The 22,650-nt window shown below is 39.9% G+C and overlaps 1 protein-coding gene across 1 annotated transcript in view; it reads right to left on the bottom strand.

The window, feature by feature from the left end:
• The window catches only part of AKAP13 (A-kinase anchoring protein 13), a 294,031-nt gene that overhangs the window by 241,104 nt on the left and 30,277 nt on the right, over window positions 1-22,650 (bottom strand). Inside the window, exon 2 of the mRNA XM_063448874.1 lies at window positions 20,603-20,644. The gene's annotated coding sequence lies outside the window, so the exon portion shown is untranslated. The remainder of the gene's footprint in view (window positions 1-20,602; window positions 20,645-22,650) is intronic.

Genomic DNA, 22,650 nt, shown 5'->3' with positions numbered 1-22,650 from the left:
ACGTATCACTCCCGAAATTCGGGGAATATCGATAGGGGACAAACGATACGTGGTTTCCGCCTTTGCAGACGACGTCCTATTGACTCTGACACATCCGCCGGAGTCGATGGACGCGCTAGCAGCGGTGCTGGAATCCTATGGTCAATTAGCAGGTTATAAGGTGAACCTACCTAAATCATGTGCACTCCCTATTTGCATGCGCGATTCCGACGTTGCCTACGTAGGGAGTATGCATGATGTTCGAATAGAGAAACACCACATCAAATACCTGGGAATATGTCTGACGGCAGATCCTGCTCAGCTCTTCAAGCAGAATTACGCCCCATTGATTCGCTCTTTGATATCGGACATGGAACACTGGCAGGATAAACCAATCTCATGGATTGGTAGGATCCATGCAGTTAAAATGAATGTGCTCCCTAGGATTTTATTTTTTTTTCAAGCCCTTCCGGTTAAGCTGACTAAGTCCGACCTGGGGGTACTCCAACAGGCGGTAGGGAGGTTTATCTGGCAGAATAGGAAACACCGGGTGTCCCGCAATATCCTGTACAGAGCACGGTCGAGGGGAGGTTTAGGATTACCCAATTTTTATTTCTATTATCTGGCGGCCCAGCTAGCGCAAGTCGCTTATTGGCATTCTCCCCCGGAGGAGAGAAGGTGGGTGGATCTGGAATCCTCTCTCTTGGGTCCGGACCTCCCTCAGTTCTATATTTGGGTCCCTCGGGACCATAGACCGAGGACGCAGGTTGTTTGTCCAGCCATAGCGAACTCGGTGAAAATCTGGGACGCAACATCGGTTAAATACGGGCTAACCTCCCAGGAGTCCCCGCTGACCCCCTATCTGAGGAACAAAGCCTTCACCCCAGGTCTGGAAGCTAGGGACTTTAAAGGAATAGAGGGCACGGGCGTTCAGCGCTTGTGTCAACTTTATGAGGGCGGTACATTCCTTAGGTTTGAAGAATTACAAACTAGAGCTGTTCTACGTCCGTCGGATTTTTTTAGGTATGTCCAACTTAGGGACTACGCACAGACTCCGGTGAATAAGCGGTGTGCGCTGAAACCCCTTACATACTTTGAAACCCTATGCCTTGAGGAAAGGTTCCCAAGAGGCCTCATCACGAAATTATACACGCACTTGAGTGCGTCTACCTCAGAATGGGGAGAGCTTACCTATATAGCCCAATGGGAAGCTGACCTCGGCGAAGAACTGGAAGGGGTGGATTGGCAGGAGATTTGGGAGGCAGCAGCGACTTCCTCCATATGTGTAACCATGCAGGAGCAAGCTTATAAAACTATGTTTCGGTGGTACACCACGCCGGTAAAGCTTTGCAGAATGCATAGGTTATCTTCAGATGTATGCTGGAGAGGCTGTGGACAAAAAGGAACATATTTGCACATGTGGTGGGAATGTCCTGTGGCCCAGGATTTTTGGAGGCAAGTGGCGGGGTTATTAAAGGATCTCTTTGGCAGGGAGATAAAGCTGGACCCGTGGGTGTTCCTCCTGGCCAGGCCACTCGAGGACTGGACCAGGACTGAACAGAAGCTGGTACATAGGGTGAACTTAGCGGCGAGGAGGGCCCTCGCACAAATTTGGCTTCAGGCCTCGGCGCCATCGCTTCAGGTTTTAATGCAAAAGATTAAAGATAACTTCCTCATGGATAAACTGACTGCGAGGGTCAGGGGCACAAATGCGAAATTTGAGAAAATCTGGACACCTTGGGTAGAGAGCGGCATGGGCGATTAGGAGCAGCGGGCACACACATCCCCTCCCTTCCTCCCCCTCTCCCCCCCCCCCCCCAAATTCCACCCCTATCCCTGATCTTTTTCGACCCCTACTTTCCTACGTCTCTCTTATTCTCCCTTCTTCTTCTCCTTTTCTATTTTCACTCGCTTTTTCATCTGAATGGCTTCATGTTATACTCCAAAGTCTCCTGAGCCCCGGATCTGGTATGCTGGGTGAGGGGCACCGCGACATGAAACGTTTCTGGTTTCGTGTGGTGGGCCCGCTGGGTATCCTTGATACCGGGGTTGGGGGGGGATCTAAGATAGCATGAAGGTTATGTCACCACGTAAGTGTAATTCTTCTACTAGATCCCCGACTACAGGCATCATAGCCATTTCGGATTTCTTTGTATTTTATGTATATTTTAAAAATTGGGAGATCACCATCTTCATATCTGGACACTTTAGAGACGATTTCCTAATGATACAACGGATACAGTCGCACTTGTGGGCTTTATTCTACAAGATATACGATATATGTGTCTAAACATGTGAATATGTCCGATATGCGGTATTTCTATTGATTTTGTTTGTATTGATGGTGTTCAACCTTGTTATAAATAAAGAATTTAAAAAAAAAAAGAAACTGCACTAACAGCAACAACCGCCACCACATTTGTATTTTACACCTCAAAGCAAACATTATCATATTATAAAGTCGTAAAGAAGGTGAAAAAAAGCTTGAAATCTATATCGTTGCTACTAAATGCAGACATTAAACTGTGCACTTTACAAACTGCCACCATGTCATATCTATAGAGTGGATTCAGTACACAGGAAGAGTCAGGGCCAGTGCTAGACCCTAGGCAAAGCCTAGGTCATTTTCAAATAAGAAAACAGGATGCTGTCTCTACTGGCAGCAGAGTTACTCTATGTAAAAAGCATAATCCTGCACATACGAACATTGCTGGTGCTGGACTTATCAAACCCAAAGTTCGCTCTTTAGCTTCGTTCCTCATCCACAACCGCTTTCAAAAAATCAGGTAGGAAGCCATGAACTGCCGCGGGGCAGTGGCGCCGCTAACTGAATTAGTGGCAGCTGACGGCGTTAAATCAATCAGTACCTCCCCATTCATAAAAAGGTACATACGTCCTGGCACCGTACCAACTTCATTTTGATTAGGTTGTTATAGTGCACTGACTAATCCTTTCATAATATGTTAGTAGTTTGAGCACCCAATTTAACCATTCACCAGGGATTGACAATTCTCAAGTGCCATAACAAGGTCACCGCTGAGGTCTATATGGACAATGCCCCTTGGTGTATTTTTTTTCCTACTGCCCCCCCAACTCTCTGTGAGGAACACAAGCAGGGATATGACATGATTAATATCCCTGCGTCCTCCACACAGCTTGCATTATGTGTATTTGTAAGCAGTGTTGGTGATGGAATGCTGGGATGTATACATTGCTGCACACAGATACACATGCATGCGCACTCAGAATCACACAGATATACAGGAACAAAGACACATAGGTAGAAATACATAGATTTACACACATCAAGGTATACACACATATATAAAATAATAATTTACACATTTTAGCCTCCTGTTTTCATAGCTTTTGGGTACAAAAGGGTGGCTTCCCTGGGGTCCAGTGAGAGCTGGATACTTGTACTGATGGGAGTCAGACTCCAGGTTTCCTCAAATCCTCTCTTCCTACTCAGTTTTTGTGCCGCCTCCTACTCCCTACGTGGCTCCATGTTGTGACCTGAATTCACTTTCTTCAGCATGCCATGGGGGGAATCACACAATGTACCAGGGTCCCTGTTCAGAGCACTATTTAAGGGCCACAGGCCCCTGATTAATGCAGAACAATATTTTGCATTGTGGTTGCATGGCCCAGCCCGGGCAACACTTTTCACTGGAGACATAGGGCTGGGCCAACCGTACTCCAGAGCCACCCCCAAAAAAGTGCCACCTCATGCAGACTGCCCCCACTCACTTTGCTACGCCACTAGGAAAAGGTAAGTGGCTGAGCGGAGAGATCAAGAATGGGCATGCCTACTAATTAGTGAAGAAACTTAACTAAGGGTAGAGTTATTTAGAGCTGTATAGGTAAGGGTTAGTATTTTGAATTGAATCCTACAGGGAGCCAATATTAGGATTGACAAAGGGGCGAAGTAGGAGGAGCGATGGGAGAGAAAAATTAGCCCACAGCAGTCAATAGCACCTCTATGGAGCTGTCAATCACTGCTTTGTTACAATTTGATTTGCTTGTATGTAACCCCACAGTACGGTGTTGCAGAATATGTTGGCACACTAAATAAAATAAATAGATACATATTGAACTTATTATGAAATAATCCCGTGCTTCCAAAATAGACTTTATCAGGGATATTCGCTAAAGTGAAAATTGTTTTGAATTTTAAGTTAATATTTATTTTTTTTGGTCAAAATAGCAAAACTGGAAAAATTCTCCAAGTCAACTACTGTTTGCAGCTCAGCTACTCTGGCCCTAAAATTTAAATATGATTTGTATTCCTGACAATTCTCATTGTAGTGAATAACCCTGTATATTTTTAGTAAACATTATACTCTTAGTTGTAAAAATATGTTTGACATCAAATCAACGTGTATTTAACTAATCTGAGTGTTAGAGGACCGTGCATTGCTCACCCAGTAGAGCACCTGGAGTTAATATGGAAAGTGTCACACATTGGTGGATATAGAGTGTCCGTTTAGAACTTTATATTAGAGTGAAATCATGAAGAAAAGAAAATAAGAATTCTAGGCCTCCAAATCGCATTTCTACAGCTGCCTTTGTGGTTTTTTCACAGATGCCAAATCATTCGGTTAGCACAACAGCGAGAGGAAGAAAAAAGCTACTAAGACTTAATGTTCTAAAAAGAATAAAGGCTTTAGTTTAGACTGACCTCTGCTCATTGCCAGGTGTTCCTCCCTCCTGCATCATAGACCATTATGTTGTAGAAACTATGCAAAGAATACTGCTGCTTAAAGGAACACTTCAACCACCATAACCGCTACAGCTGCTATAGTGTTCTAATGTCGTCCCACAGTAAGGAGACAAAGTATTTAAAGTAGGTTTGACAATTTGCCAGGATTCCCAGCGCACCAGCACCTAACACGCTCTTCTCTTTTGGGTCTCTGTTGCCCCATCACAAATTTGTTACCTGGTGTCTACAAAATGTGAGCAAGCGCATCATTAGACAGATTGAAACAGAGCTCCTCGCATAGACTGCCATCAGTGGGCTGGCCTGCTTGGTTGTCAGATAGCCTGGCATGCCTTTATGCCACAAGCGGATCGGCCAGTAAATCAGACAAGAGACTGGAGTACAAAGACAGGAAGAATGGACATGAAATATAGAGGAGAAAAAAAAAAATATCAGGCCTACCCTCATATTACATGCATTAAGTTAAACGGAGGACAGTTCGTAAATAAAGTTTTTTTTTTTTTTAGCAAGATGCGATATAATTTAGTAAACAACCCTGTTCTTCAAATGTTAACCAATATTTTTTTAATAAAGTGTGCAAATTGCTCAGATAACTGATGTGGGTCATTACCAGGTACTGTCATCAGAATCAGTCAGTAGGGGGGGATACTACCACCCACGGAGTGCATGCAGAGCTTTAAAGTATGTCTGATGTGTAAATGAATAACTGCGTACTGACAGAGAGTGACAATCCTGGTATGAGGCAGGCTAGTGTAAAGGTTCCCACCCTTGTAGTCTATCACAAAGAGAGGACTTGAAGAACAGGGATAGTGCTACAGTGGCACTTGGCAAAGTTCTCTGCTAAAATGACAGTACAGTACAGCATTTATACAATCAGATACCCCAGTAACCAAGGTAAGTATTCGAGGGGCTGTTATTGCTACAAAATGATTACATATGGGAAGAAAGAGTCTCTCACTGTAAAAAGCAGTAATTGTTGGTGTCTTGGTTTTCCTGCATGCTTACACTGAAAATAGAAAGCTTTTCTTCCTAGAATAAAAGAGCATAGGGATCTGTACAGCCACCAAAAACACTGCGGGAGGCTGAAGTTGTTAAAGGACCACTATAGTGCCAGGAAAACACTCGTTTTCCTGGCACTATAGTTCCCTGAGGGGGTCCCCCTCCCGCCGGGCTCTAAGGGGAGGAATGAGTTAAACTTACCTCTTTCTCCAGCGCCAGGAGCTCTCCTCCTCCTCGGCTGAATGCGCATGCACGACAAGAGCCCCGCGCGCATTCAGCCAGTCTCATAGGAAAGCATTTACAATGCTTTCCAATGGACGCTGGCGTCTTCTCACTGATTTTCACAGTGAGAAACATGCAAGCGCCTCTAGCGGCTGTCAATGAGACAGCCACTAGAGTCTGGATTAACCTTAATATAATCTCTGAAACTGCTATGTTTATAGAAAAAAGGGTTAATCCTAGCTGGACCAGGCACCCAGACCACTTCATTAAGCTGAAGTGGTCTGGGTGCCTATAGTGGTCCTTTAAGGTGTCAGAAACATGTTGGTACACTCGATTTTCAAGGCTTCCAAAAAAGCATCCATCCCCCAGTTGTCAAACAGCCACATGATTTGCCTTTTTGTCCAATGTCCAGCAATATCTTAATCCAATGCTCGTCTATGAAAGAGCACCGATTCCAATGTTTCTTGTAGATAACTTTGCATGCCAACATCAGATAATACACTGAATGTGTATGTGTTGGAAAGCCCTGGTGGCGGTCTCTCAGAAATGAGTTCATTTTAAAATGTCCAGGCCAGGTCTCTAGTGGCATCATTTCATATGAACAGCTGCACAAGCAGTATCTATGCCCAGAGAAGGGGCAACCGGTGAGGTTTTAAGACTCCACCCCCAGAATTATATTCCTCCCTATAGTAGAGATATACTCCTACAATACAGAGAACAAAGCATAATACAGAGGTGCTCATACAATAAAGCAAGATGGGCACTAAAAAAAATAAATAAATTCATTTTAAAAAAGGATCTATAAAATACATAGAGCCAAGTACAATACAGAGAACTAACGCACAGAGCAGGGGACTATGTTGACATAACTCATGACTACCCCATACAACCTGGATCACTGTGATGGACTACACAGGCCTGCAATATAGAGATAACCGCACAGTACATGTCTCTCAGCATTAGCTAACACAGTGTTAAAGCAGCAGGATACTGAGACTCAATACCGTTGCAATTAGTCATCAGTGGTAATATGGAGCCAAGAAGTGTCTGAATCAACAATCATTACAAATTAAACTGGTTTGAAATCAGATCAGTACCCAGAGTCACAGGCCCAGTTCTGTAGTTTGATGCTTCACAGCTTTTCAACTAGCCACGGCATGAGTGTCTCAGCTGTAGAGTGACTGAGTATTTTAAAGAAGATGGTGGGTACAGGCAGTAGGAGTTATGTAAACCATTAGTGAGAGGCAGCACAGTGTTCTGTGTCAGAAATGTCCCCCTCCCATTGAACCCATGGGCTTCCCTGGCATTACATATATTTATATATATTTGAGTATATCCCCTTGCATAATCAGCCCTCAGGCAGTCACTGGGGCTATTGGGGGAAGATAAAAATATATTATACCCTTACATTTGGCACAGGTGTTTTGCTATATTTTGGGAGGCAAAGAATCACACCAATTTAAATCAGATAGAAGCAAGAAGCCATCTTGGAATTATCTCCTGTGGCACTGTAACCCCAGCCGTGGTGCTCTGAACCAATGGACACTAAAGATAGAGATGCCAACAGCACGTCTCCACTCATGGGCAGCTGACTCTGCTGCTTCAAATTGCAACTCTGTATAAATTCCTAAAACGCCTTTTTAAGGGACACCACATACAGATACATTTGCACTTGAGTTAGGAAGCCCAGAACTCTGTTCCAGACTGCCTAGTGTCAATTCAATAAAGAAAATTGACATAACGTCCCTTCCCTAAATACCTCCCCCATTTCTCCCCCTCTTCCGTCCCTCCCTCCATCCTGGCCCAGAGTGCGTGCATGCACAATGTGCCAGTGAAAGAGTCCAATCAAATGCTTCTCTATGAGAATCATTCAATTGGACCACATAAGGCATTGGTGGCAAAAGGTGAGTTAGAGGAACTCTCATTTTCATGAAAGAAATTGTGATAGCTGTTCCACATAGCTTGTAATCTGCTGGGCAGGGAATTACAGTATGTACAGTGTCCCCACTGAAAATAAACAACTGAATTCTGCAGACTTTGCAGATTTACAGAAAGAGAATTCAGAAGGGAGCATTTATTTCTATTTTTTTTTTGCATATTTATTATATCTAAACAATGTACTATATAAACATAATAATAATAATAATAATAATAATAATATTAAAAAGATGGTCAACTCCTAGAGTGTCCCTTTAATGAAAGTATGCATCTGTATGTGTTTCAAGCATAATGGATGGACAAGAAGTAATTCTGTTAACTGAAAATGACCCGCTATGGGTAAGGAAAAATTTAGGGGAAAGGATTTTCCCGTAAACACAGGCTGACATTACATGAGCAGATTTGAATTCTTGGGATAACACCCATGAACCATGTAGAAGAAGGACGGTGCCTGCCATAACAAGCTTACAATAAAAAGTGCCAGGATTAGTGCAACAGTCAAATAAAGTTAGTTTAATTCCATAGTTTGTATAGTGGAAATACCAAGGATTTCTGCTCATGCAAGACATAAATAAATGGTTATACAATAAAGATCACAAACCCCTCCTTGTCTCCACTGCAGGAGAATATTTGAATTCATGGCAGCAAAGAAAAACCATAGGTTTTAGCAATGACTTCCTTTGCAGCGAGTTAAAATTCCTATAAATTAACATTAAGCTCTTTTTTTTTTTTTTTTTTAACATTTGAGTGACAAGATGTGCCCAAAACAAATATAGTCCAAGTGAATAGTTAAAGTCTAATCAACTAGTAAGCACCAAAACAACTATGGTTTAATGAAGTAGTTTTGGTGTATAGATAATGTTCCTGTAGTCCAACTGCTCTCTTCTCTACAATTTAGGAGTTAAATGACTTTTGTTTCTGTTTATGCAGCCCCGGTCACACCTCCCTGCATGTAAACTACAGCATCTCCCTACCCATTTCCTCTAAAGCGAGATTGAATTTTTAAAACTTCCTTTATTCCACAGTCGGTTTAATTAGACACTTTTTATCTCTAGCTCTGTTAATCGCCTCCTGAACCCTACAGAGGCCTCCTGTTTGTAATTAAAGTTCAATTTACAGCGCAGGAGATAAAATGTGCTAAAGATAACCAGAGCTTGACAAATTTGCTTGAAATCGATGAGCCAGCAAAAGAAAATTTAAAAAAATAAAAATCAGGTGGGACACTACAGTCACCAGAACCACAAAGTTTAATGTAGTTGTTCTCGGGTCTATAACCTGTCCCTGCACACTTTTCAATGGAAACACTGCCTTTTCAGAAAAAAGGCAGTATTTACGTACATTGTTGCCTAGTAACACTTCCAGTGACAGTCACTCAGACGGCCTCTTGAGTGCATCCTGGGTCAGTGCTGCACAGTACCTATGGTTAGCATCTCTACGATCTGTGTGGAGGCGCTGAACGTTCCTCATAGAACTCAATGCATCTATAATTCAATGCATCTCTATGAGGAGATGCGGGTTGCAGCAGCGTGGCATTTTGCCACACATGCTCAATAGCCTCCCAATGCTTTCCTATGGGCCAGCATTGGATTGGCAGAGATCATCAAGACTGGCGATCGCAGTCATGGAGGCAAGGCCAGCTGCAGCAAGACTAGCACAGCTTGGGGGAAAAGGGGGAGTAAAAAACCCTTTCCCATGTGATTGGAGGGGGACCAGTCACCTAAACAGACACTCACACTGACTGACACACTCACTCACATTGTATGATACTGCAATAATTACACACATTAATGTGACCACCCAGCCTCCCTACACTTTCCCTGTGGTCCAGTGAAGCATTAGTCAGTGAATTGAGGAGTGAGAGTGTAAGGGCAATAGATGTATACTAAAACTGCTTCATTAAGCCATCGCTGTGTTTCTGGGCTTTTTGTCACACGAACAACTAGAATATTAACAATTATCACAGAAGAAATTCCGAACATACCCCAAATTTGTCTATTCTGAGGTAGTTTTATGGATTTTTGTTTTTACAAACTCCATGAACACAGAATAAAGCATGCATCATTGGCTGAATATACAGAAAATAAATATATATGAATATACAGCCAGCACAGAATTGAGTTTAACAAAACCATATAACATTCCTGTGTAAGAGAAGAGATACCAGGATACACCAATATCAAGGGTAGAGAGTCTCATATCATATGCAAACGTTAAGGGGATCATGGTGTAGGTCAAGCAAATCATATTCATTACCCATTTAATGTAGTGTGGGCCAATGAACGTGTCTGGAACATACTATCCAATACCAATACCATTAGTTTTTTTTTTTTGTAAGATGCTTATACATCTTGTTATTACACATATTGTCTACACCACTAGACTCGCCCCACCACTTGCCCGCTCGATCCTGTCCCATCTCACCTTATTAGATCTCTCTCCACTTGTCTCGTGCCTTCTCTAACACACATCTTCAACTGCTCGCTCTCCTCTGGCATCGTCCCTGCTGACCTTAAACATGCCACTGTAGTACCTATACTAAAAAAACCATCCCTCGACCCATCCACCCCCTCTAACTACCGTCCCATATCCCTGCTCCCTTTTTCCTCAAAGCTTCTGGAAAGACTTGTCTTTACCCGTGTGTCTCATTTCCTCAATTCCAACTCTCTCCTTGACCCTCTTCAATCTGGCTTCCGCCCTCTCCACTCTACAGAGACTGCCCTTATCAAAGTTACTAACGACCTAATCGCAGCTAAATCCAAAGGCCACTACTCCATACTAATTCTTCTTGACCTCTCAGCGGCCTTTGACACCGTTGATCATGCTCTCCTTCTTCAAACTCTTCAATCGCTTGGTCTCTGTGACTCTGTCCTCTCGTGGTTTTCCTCTTATCTCTCCCAACGCTCATTCAGTGTCTCCTTTTCTAATGATACCTCCTCCCCTTGCCCTGTCTCAGTTGGAGTTCCCCAAGGCTCCGTCCTTGGTCCCCTTCTATTTTCTCTTTATACTGCCTCTCTTGGCAAACTTATTACCTCTTTTGGATTTCACTACCACCTGTACGCTGATGACACCCAGCTATATCTCTCCTCCCCGGACCTCTCCCCTGCCGTCCTGCAACGTGTCACTGCTTGCCTTTCTTCCATCTCTGACTGGATGTCCTCCCGCTTTCTGAAACTCAATCTCTCAAAAACTGAGCTCCTTGTCTTTCCTCCTCCTAATACTGACCCTCCTCTTTCGCTCTCCCTCCAAGTTTGTGGTACCAACATCAGTCCATCCTTGCAAGCGCGCTGTCTTGGTGTCATACTTGACTCTGGTCTCACCTTTGAGCCTCACATCCAGCATGTTGCCAAATCCTGTAGATTCCATCTTAAAAACATAGCCCGCATCCGCCCCTTTCTTGCACCAGATACTACCAAGGAGCTTGTCCATGCTCTAGTAATTTCCCGCATGGATTATTGTAACCCTCTCCTGATTGGTCTCCCCAATAGCCGTACTGCACCCTTACAGTCCGTAATGAATGCTGCTGCTAGATTGATTTTCCTCTCTAGTCGCTTCTCTCACACCTTACCCCTCTGCCAGTCCTTACATTGGCTTCCTGTATGCTATAGGAGTCAATTCAAGGTACTAACTCACACCTATAAAGCACTGAACAACTCTAGCCACTCTTATATCTCCTCACAGATCCATAGGTATGTCCCTTCTCGGTCTCTCCGTTCTGCCCGTGACCACCTCCTGTCCGTTGTCCGCACTCGTACGGCCAACTCGCGCTTGCAGGATTTCTCGCGGGCGGCTCCCTTCCTATGGAATAGCCTGCCTACCGCCATCAGACTCTCCCCTAGTCTTGCATCTTTTAAGAAGTGCCTTAAAACCCATCTCTTTAGGAAAGCTTATGGCCTCCAAGACTAACCCTTACCTCACATACCTGTCTCTTGCCCTCTCCTAAAGGGCAGCCCACCTTATTTGATTGTAAATTCCTGTTCTAATGTGTTTTACACCCCACCTCCTATAGAATGTAAGCTCGTTTGAGCAGGGTCCTCTTCAACCTATTGTTCCTGTAAGTTTATTTGTAATTGTCCTATTTATAGTTAAATCCCCCTCTCATAATATTGTAAAGCGCTACGGAATCTGTTGGCGCTATATAAATGGCAATAATAAATAAATAAATAAAATACAAAGCACTCAGTTGGTTTGCAGTTTATTTTTGCTCCAGTTGAAACAGAGTAATCAGCCAAAACATTTTAGTTCTGTAGTGGTTATGTTGTTTAGAGTAATCCTTTAATCGATACATACACACTCTCTATGGAGAAGCACCATTTAGATACAAGAATATGGAGATGTACACACACAAGAGAGAGTCACCCCAACTTATTTGGGGACTTAAAATACCAATTTAAAAGATTCTTCTGATGCTTATTCTAATGAATGGAAGCTGCTGAGGTTGAGCTGCAGATAAGTGGCCAGGTTTTGAAACGGTTGGGAAGGACAAGGTTTTTGTCAAAGCAGTTACAAGCTGTATGACAGAAGAAAAGAAAAAAAAAAAAAGGCAGCACCCAGTGACCACTTGCACTATAACTACATTTCTCCTGTGGCAACCCTGTCTATTTTTTTTCTTTTACATTTCTTAAATCATTTAATGAATTATATTTACGCAAAACTAAAATAATTTATGTTAGAAACGGCTTTACCTCTTTGAAGGACAGTACAATTGTTTATTTTAGAGTATATGTATGTGGAATAAATTGTATATATAAAAATAAAGTCAATGTACAAAACAGCATTATTCACCTTTAAAATGCCCACAAGGTCAACCTAGCTTTCAACATTTCAAACACTAAACAATGCAAACTCTGCATGTGCTGCTAAATCAGTATTTGTCAAATTATTACAATAAACCAGTGTAAGGTGATAATAAAAGGTGCTAAAAAAAAAAAAATAAGTGATCAGCAAAACCTATTATGAATGTTCCCCCACAGTCCAGTACCAAAATGCAAAAATAGTGATACAATTAGGTGCACTGGTGAATAATACATTTGTGTCCATTTGTCAAATTGCAGCAATACAGATGAAAATAGAAAAAAAACGAATTTTTATAACAGTGCAGAACAATTAAAAACTAGAAACAGTTACATAACTATATAAAAAAAATATTTCCATAAACCATTGTTTATCACTATCAAATTACTGATTGCACATTCACAAGTAAAGCATAATAGAGAAAACATATCAACTATTGCTTTGCAAATACATAGCAGCTTTATTAAAAAGAAGATTAAGAGATTAATATAAAATAAATATCTGATCAGTGAAAGCAATCAGATAAATTGAGAAACTGGAGAGCATCAGTGAATTGTGTTAGGTTAATATTAATATACAATAATGCGTTGTATTTTTGTTTTGCCAAGGCACACAATTATAGTAATGCAAAACTGAAAGACATGTGGTATAAATTGTGTATATATATATATATAAATCGTTAGAAGACCTGTCTTTTTTTTAAGCACAGTACATTTTTTTTTTTTTATTTAAACTTAGCTAACACGTGTTTCTTTATTTTTTTTCCCTCTTCAAAATCGGCCTGGTTTAAAACCCTTCATGCGAGAGAGGGACAGGCTAATGGGAACTAAAATTGACTTTAGTGACAAGCGATGGGTACATCATGTCATACAATAACCATGGCTTATTAGTATCAGTATCTGTAATATTTGTAAGCAGCTATTATAAACTTAAAAGGTACACTATAGTCACCAGAACAACTACAGCTTATTGTATTTGTTCTGGTGAGTATAATCATTCCCTTCAGGCTTTTTGCAGTAAACATTGTTTTTTGCAAAGAAAATGCAGTGTTTACATTACAGCCTAGGGATACCTCCACTGGCCACTCCTCACATGGTTACTAGAGGAGCTTCCTCTGCATGGAGACACTGACTTTTCCTCATAGAGATGCATTGAGCCCTCTGTTGGTAGCAACAGCTATATGCACTACTTGAATAGCAAGGCTAGGTAATTTGCATATTCCGGTACATTTGAATATTGCCAAGTCTGCAGCCAGTAGAGATGTTTTGTGTTAAATATCGTCTTCCCCTTTACAAGTATGTCAATATTTTATTATAAGTTCCTCTATTGTCTATTATGATTTGATTGTTTGTATTTGTTGTCACTGTCAGTGGTGTATCTTGGTTTTGTGCTGCCCTAGGCAGGACAAAACTCAGGCGCTCCCCTCCCCCCCGCGCCACCCGCACCCAACCCTTCCCCCGCCTAAATACACACACATTCACTGACAGATACGCATACACTAGCTAACAGAAACACACACTCACTAACAGACACACACTCTACTCTGCTCCCTCGCGCGCCACCTGCAGATTGAGGCTGGGAGCCGGAATATGACATCATATTCCGGCTCCCAGCCTCACTCTGCGGGCGGCACGCGAGGTAGCTGAGCAGACAGCTCGGAGGAAGAGCTCTCTCGCGCGCCGCCCACCCGCCCAGCATGTCAGTTAGCCGCAAGGCTAACAAGGCATTTGCCCTGGGCATTTGGGGGCAGCGTTATTTGCCGCCCCTTGGAAAATGCCGCTCAAGGCAAATGCCTTGTTTGCCTTGCGGCTAAAACGTCCCTGGTCACAGTAATCTATATGTAATGAGCATATTTGCTAGTCCTAAGTAAAAATAAAGCTGCAGATGTTAGGTCCTTTGTACCAGTTTGCTTGCTGCATGATCCCTCTAGTCCAAGGGTAAATCAAGAGAGCTAGGCTTGAGAGCCTTAAGTATCTTTGCAGCTTTCCTTATAGTGATTGCTCCTGTCTTTACAGAGGAATAAGCAGAGAGGACAATACCTACATATTTATAAAAAAAAAAACTGCAATAATTACACTAGTAGGGTTAAGAGTAGTGGGAGATGGCACCCAGACCACTCCAATGGGCAGAAGTGGTCTGGGTGCCTGGAGTGTCCCTTTAATGTTCTGGCATGGAAACCTTTTGCTTTTAGTAAGTGCTTGAAACCTCAATGCCCGTTTTCACATTCATCCTTTTTATTTTAAGCGTAAATATTTTTTACCTTTATTTATTTTAAATATGGTTTGCCAACTGATCTTTTTATCCCCAGCAATAATACTTATTTTTCTTCTTACTTTGCAAATGTGTAAGCAAAATTGTCAATGGGAAAAAAAGGTGCAATATGGCCAAACGTGACATAAAAAGGTTAAAGAAATTAAGTATGTAGTTGTTTAATAAGTATGTAGGGTTAATAATTATATAGAGGTTTAGAAAAATACCCATCTCTGTGTCATTAGAGATTTATTTTACCTGAAGCTGAAGGAGGCAAGGTGAATTGTCAGTGTAGGACCCACCTAAGAGGTTTTTCTTGACGTGGCAGGTGGGCTTACATCTAATGGCCATTGGAGTTACAAAATACCTACATTTATTTCAATATGCATAGGGATTTGGGATAGTGTGCAGGTAACTCTTGTCTTTGGGTTTTTAAACAAATATTTGTTTTTGTGCACTACAAAAAAAATAGATTTAAAAAATGGAAACAGTAGAGAATATTTAAGCAATAGTTTTATAAATGAAAAAAATATATATATATGATCCTGATGAAAGTCTTACATGACTGAAACGTTGATCCACTGATGTTTTAAATCGTTTTTCCATTAAACTTTGGACTTTTAAACCATGAGTGCAGCCACACATTTGGATTTTTTACACACACACATATACATATATATATATATATATATATATATATATATATATATACACACACACACACACACACACACACACACACACACACACACAAACACTGTGAATATTTGGAGAATGCAACAATATTGATACACAGTTTCTCCTACTCTACTCTTATGGACAGGTGCAAAGGTTGTTCTTTGTAGCAATGAATGGATGGGAGCCAAGATGGAGGTGTTTAGTTCCGGGATTGAGGTAAATTAATTTTTCTACATGTTATTGTATTTTTCGGACCTCACAGGGATTGTTCCTGTGCTTCTATGTTGCAATTAGTTCGCAACAAGCCAGTAATGGCCATCAGTAAAGTTAGAGACTTGTAGATGTTTCCTTGTAACAGAGTGTCACTGTTACAGATGGGTAATTAACTGCTGACGTATAAGAGATGAGAAGTGAAAAAGTAATAGCTTTCCATGCGGGATGGGAAAAATTAGCACAAGTCGTAAGTAATTGGTAACTCAATGCTATATCTGCTTTAGCTGTGTGTAGACTTAAAATTCAAATTAGCAATGCAAGCAAAGCAATGCAAATCCAATACATCGTAATAAAAAAATGTAAGTACACTTAAGCACTGAAAGACTCCCTTTAATAACCCCTTAAGGACCAAACTTCTGGAATAAAAAGGAATTATGACATGTCACACATGTCATGTGTCCTTGAAGTATATGTAGTTTCCAGTTTATATCTGTGAAAAAAGGTTTTATACCCCAAATAGCAAATTCAAGTGAATAACTGTTCGGTTTATAACTCACTAGAATTCACTAAAATACAAGGCCACCTTGCTACAATCAAAGAGGAAGCAACAATTGATGCAAATGTAAAATTAATTGGAAAATGTGCCTTTTTGCTCAATTAGCAAAATTGTAAATGCTGGTAGTGGTCAGACACTAAATACCTCTTTTAGCTGAAATTATCTACCAGCTGTTTGAATTAAACAAGATGTTTTAACTCATAATACCGACTTGGTGCAAGCGTTTCCTTACAGACTTCTGATTTATCATAGCAACTCAAACCAAGAGGACCGCAGGCTCGCGATATAGCAAGGTAAGATCCAGACATCTGCTTTATAATATCAATACATTCCACATTTAGATAGTATTTATTGGCTTCGTTAAGTATGGTGAAAAAGAAGAGCCTTAATATCATATTAAATACTCACTTCAAAAAAGCGTTAACATATTAATGGAATCACTGTACACTTGGCAAATTTAATAGTAAAAAAAAAAAAAACACACTATACAACTGAAAACTATTTTCAAACAAATTGCCAAAACCATAACATATTTGTAATCACTTGTACATGAGCAAAACAAACACCTACATGTGGTTGATGACGTGTGCAAGCAAGATCAATTAACTTTTACATAAAATTTGATAACAGATACACATGTACACTATACTCAAAATGTCAGATTTGAACATGCACAAAACACATATCGATGTTGTACACAAGTACACAAATACAAAAGTCACCTATTATCACCACTGCACTATAAATGAAGTAAACAGACAGGTGAGATCATTCCAAGATGGATTCATATGCTTTGTTGCTGAATTCGCAAGCTTGATGTATTGTTAGACTAACAATAACAAATAAATTAAAGCCTAGTTTCAAGTTGACAACAAAAGTCAGAAACCATCAACCATTGGGTTATTGTATTTTGTTGCACTTTTAGCTTTAGCTTCATGGAAATATAAACCGGCTGAAAAGAAAAAAAAACAGACAATGACCCCAAATGGGTCTATTTGCTCCTCCAGACCGCACACTCCCCAATTCTCTTGCAAATAGTGATTGTTAAAAGAAGGAAATGGGGCAGTTTCCTTTCTCTGAAACAACATTTACAAAAGGATCTTAGGAACCCGCAGAGATTCAGACAACATAAGGTCACTGGAAGTGTGTTCCTCAGTTTCAAATCCTACATTCCAAACCGGAAAGAAAAGACAACTCTATTCAAAAACCAGATTGTTTTTTGAATAGTACATTATTTGACTCTACCGTCTTATTTTCTTTTTTTTTTGCATGAGAATTTAAGACAGTTATGGAATCTGACAGTAAAACAATTTCTTCCACTTCCTTACATTCCCACTGTAAGTCCTGCATGAAATTTATTCAATCTATATACAATATATTTGGTACACTATACTGCAGTCAGTGCACTTATGAGGCTTTCCTTGATAATTGCAGAGAACTCAATATGAAACAAAGACGGCATGTTCCTCATGAACAAACTTTCTGCTAGACTAAACTGAGCAGGTGTATGCACGCAACAGTGAACCCATCACAGGTCGTATCATGTTACGGTGTGCGTATACTGATTATATGTGGGAGGATAATGAGTTGGGTAGGAATATCTTCAATCATGGATATCCTTGACAGGTATTTTCAGTTATGTGGAGGACTACGTGTCACATAAAATTGTTAACTGGAACTTCATCGACAGACTTTATGGTAGTGAAAGAGTTACTTCTTTCTCGTAAACAGGACATCACAAAGACTACAGGCAATGCCAGCTCCGTCTACTCCATTGTTCAGTTTTTTGGCAGAGTCCGCTTCCGTACAGTAAAGCAATGCTGGTCTGGACAGCATTTGGAAGCAGACAAGTAAAAATTAATTGAGTCATTCATCGCAAAAACCTATTTCCCAGGCCTGGACAGTCTCAAACATTAATTCCTAAGTCGTTAGGCTATTAAGTGAATAAATGAATAAAGTCCTGTCTTTTGTACATGGACATATATCAATATGTTGAAATATAAATGAAATCAATACGCATATTATGTTGCCCATTATATGAACAGTTGTAATCAAAATATTCAACTCCAAATGAAAATCAGGTTTTATATCAAAATGATCAGATTTTCAGCTATTTTCAATGAACAAATCAAATAAAAGCAATTGAAATAGCTCAACACAATGAATGCTTCAAGTGGTTTCCCCAAATTCAACAGAAAATGCAACTTATAATGACTTCTCCAGCCTCAAAATTGTTCAAGATTTCCAAGAAGGCAGGTTGCGAAGAACCCTTGAGTAACTGCAAAAAACTTGAATCCAGGCAGCACAATGTTTTGGGCCAGACCTGTCCGATATGGTGAAAATGAAAAAAATAAGCCACAGAAGTTTTAGGATTCTGTTCTGTGGAGCAATGAAACAAAACTGGAACTTTTTGGCCCAATGGATCAGTGGTATGTCTTAAGGAAGAAGAATGAAGTATACACTGAACAGAACACTGCCTACAGTTAAGCATAGTGGTGGCTCAGTGATGCTCTGGGGCTGATTTGCATCCCCTGGCACTGGAAGCCTGCAGCATGTGGAAGGCAAGATGGAGCCATTGAAGTATCAGGAAATCCTAGGAGAAAATGTCATGCAGTCTGTGAGGAAGCAAAAGCTTGGGCGTTATTGGACCTTCCAACAGAACAATGCCAAGCATACCTCAAATTCCACCAAGGCTTGGTTGCTGAAGTAGTCCTGAAAAATCCTACAGTGGCCTTCACAGATTCGCAAAGCTTTTTGGTTCAAGTCAGCTCCTTTAAAGATTTCCCACTTTTCCCACTATAATCTTAACATAGTTTGTTAATGTCAAATATGTTTGTGAACTTGATCTGGCAACATTACCACAATATATCCTACCATGGGGGTGTGTGGTGTGGTGTGTGTGAGATAGATATATATATATATATATATATATATATATATATATATATATATATATACATACATACATACATACATATACACACACATACATACATACATACATACATATACACACACACACACGTCTTCTAGAACTTCCTATTCTACAAATGCATGCTTCTAGACAATGCCTGTTATCTTAATTCATTACTGAGATAGATAGATATATATATATATTTAGTTGTTAAAACTGGGCTAGGATATACCCCTGTAGGTAGGAGTTGTCCATAATTTTGCACTGCTTCCTATTCTACAAATGCATGCTTCTAAGCAAAAACAATGCCTGTTATCTTAATTCATTACTGTCTTTTATATATATATTAGAGTAGTTCCTTAAATTTAAGTGTATTTTATTTCATAGACACATTCAGGAGCCAACTTGATTTTAATTCTAGTAGTGAGTATTTAAAGAGTCAAATAGAACCAACACTGACATTTTATGAAGCTGTGGCTTCAAAGCTTTGTCACTTTTTGTTCTAGAAGACCTGAAAAGCGTAAAAGCTTTTATTTCAGTAACTGCCAGTCTAGAATCTCAAAACAGAATTTACGCATTGTCCTCCATTACCAATAGCCTTTGAAATGCATTATTTCACAATAATACAGGTCTATGCTCCCATCCCAATCATGCTGAATTATTTTACTTATACATTAATAAACAATTCGCAAAGATCACTGCAACTAAGACCAGCAACCCCACCACCACCAAAGTACACATATGGCACATGTCTGCCATTATGTCCCCAATACCCTTTTGAAAGCCATTTCCTGAGCTATAAGACATGTGTCCTACATCTGCAACTAGTTTAGTTTATAAATGAAGAATTAAGCATTTGGTATCCGAATGTCAATCGGCAGCTTCAGGTAGACAAGGCAGTGCTTTCATTCCTGTTTACATGAATAAAATGACTGCCAAGCATTTATCTATTTACAAAGATTTACTGTATGCACCACCTTTTAGGACAATTAGAAGAAAGTTCTCAGACCCTTCTTGTTCACGGAGAAGCTAAAGATTTGTTACAAACTGGGAATGTAATTTCTGTATTTTTCTCTTTTCCCATTTCAGAACAGTCCGATCGGTAGGAAATGAACAGGTGAAAGTTACTCTGCTTTACATTGTTTTGCTAATGTCCATTTCAGCACTCCCTTAGGGGAGGAGAAAAACCATGTAAAAATCCCCCAGGTGAGTGATGCTTATATCATCTTAAAAGAAAAGGCACTTTTCACCCCCCTCCAGCTCAAAATTAAACTCCATGTCGACAAAAATAATTCTTCTAGGGTAACAAAAATAAATTAATAATATAAACCAAATTACTTACCTAAATTAAGGTGATATTAAATATACATAGATAGTCCACGATCTGAAATTAATCAGAGATTGGTAGCATAAGTTAAATGCTCAGAAAATAAACAATTTACAAAAAAAAAAAATTGATTAATTCACTAAACCAGATTCTGTTCAGAACTTTAAAGGGAACTGCAAATTTAAGTCTAACATTAAAAATCAACTTCTCCAAATCAGTTGCTTTCCATCTTGGATATCTTGGCATAAAATTTTAAGTTCCCTTGTCAAGTCTCCATTGTTTACGGTTTTGTGAATAACCCTCGAGTGTTACTACCAACATATCCTGACTCTGATCATCAAAAAACATGCACCAAACAAATATTACACAGCCTAGAACACCAAAACTATTTCCCCCATAGTGGTCTCCACTTGTTTAACCCCTTAAGGACACAACTTCTGGAAAAAAAGGGAATCATGACGGAATATTTCCGTCATGTGACCTTAAGGGGTTAAGGAAGCGGCTTCCAAGGTGCACAGGGTAATCTTGAAAGTATTGAAAATAACAGAGAATTGAATAGTATGAACTGAATATATTCTATTTTTATGAGAAACCTGTTGAAAATGGAGCAGTCATATCTCAAAAGATATATGGTATCAAAGTAAAAGAACGATGAAGCACACCAACTGGTAAGATAAATATCCACAAATCCAGCTTTCGCTCATCACTGTTGATGCTCTACCTTAAATGTAAAAATCAACCTCAAAAAGGTATAAAAAACAAATATCACCACAACCAACACAAATGACAGCCTGATTTGTTTTTTAAAAAAAGTCATCATGTTAAAATTTCATACACTAAGCATCATAACAAAATGTCTTGGAGAATTTTCCTTCACTCTGCCCATACAACTACTTGTACTGAAGGGAAGAGGTTTTTAGGAGTTACACATATACGCAACACATTATCTATCAAGAAAGAGTAAATAAGTCATCCATAGCCTGGCATGTGCCTTGGAAAATGTAATTACATTGAAAAAAAAATTAAAATAAGTCTTGTAGTGTTTATTTGCTATATAAATCCATAAATATATTAATGCATTTTAGATGGCATTTAATGAATTTGATATTACTACCTCTCTTGGCAATGACATTGCTACTGCTACTGTTCTTGTTAGAAATAACTATTTGAGCTGACATTTACTTTCCCTAAATTCATGTGCTTGTGCACAGCTTTGTTAATGAACAGGACAGACCTGATTTATCATACTCAATCGGAGAGCAGCTACCAAATATAAAACTGGGAAGCCTTCTACTTGCATAAACACCAAAAGATCCATTGTGGTTCTGCTCATTTTCTTAATTTGACGTATCACAGTTGTATACCATTGAATAATTTGCAGCATTGCTGATACCCACACACATAGAATCCTTGGCGGTAGAGAAGCAGAGGTCTGGGCATGTGAGCACAGCAAATTATATTGAGTGAAAACAAGAGAGAGGATAGAGAATACCCTCCAAACACCTTCTAGTTTTTAGTTTACAAAAATGACTAATGACACTCGGACCTACGCGGGTTACTATGTACACCTACCTGAACACAAACTGGAAATACCTACTACACCCTGTCTAACATAGGGAACATAACTCCTACTAAGCTTCATTGCTCTGCTTAAGTTCAAGTTTATACAGCAAAGTTTCAAGAATTTAGACCGTTAATTAACATGTGACCATGCATGTCTTGATCTTGTTTCTCGAAATACTACATGCAACCCAAATATGCCATAAGACTGTATTGATATGTCTACAAAATAGAGCCTAATGATGCTGTTGTGGCGATACAGGCGCTGTTGTACCTACCTACACATTGCAAATAAAGAAAAAAGAAAAAATGACTAGTCAGAATCCTGTAATTTGCACAGCACATGGTTTACTATTAAGAAGTAGATGCATATAATATATGTTCCAAAGCAGAGCCTAAGACATTCAGTTACTACGTAGGCATGTTTCAGGCCATTGATGGCTAAACTTTATTAGTACAGCTGTTGTACATTACATTTCCAGCAAAACCATGGGAAAGAGTCC

The sequence above is a fragment of the Pelobates fuscus genome, chromosome 3 (assembly GCF_036172605.1).
Source record: "Pelobates fuscus isolate aPelFus1 chromosome 3, aPelFus1.pri, whole genome shotgun sequence".
NCBI classification, from domain to species: Eukaryota; Metazoa; Chordata; class Amphibia; order Anura; family Pelobatidae; genus Pelobates; species Pelobates fuscus.
The sequence above is the reverse complement of the archived record's forward strand: the minus strand, read 5'-3'. Positions and strand labels throughout refer to the sequence as shown.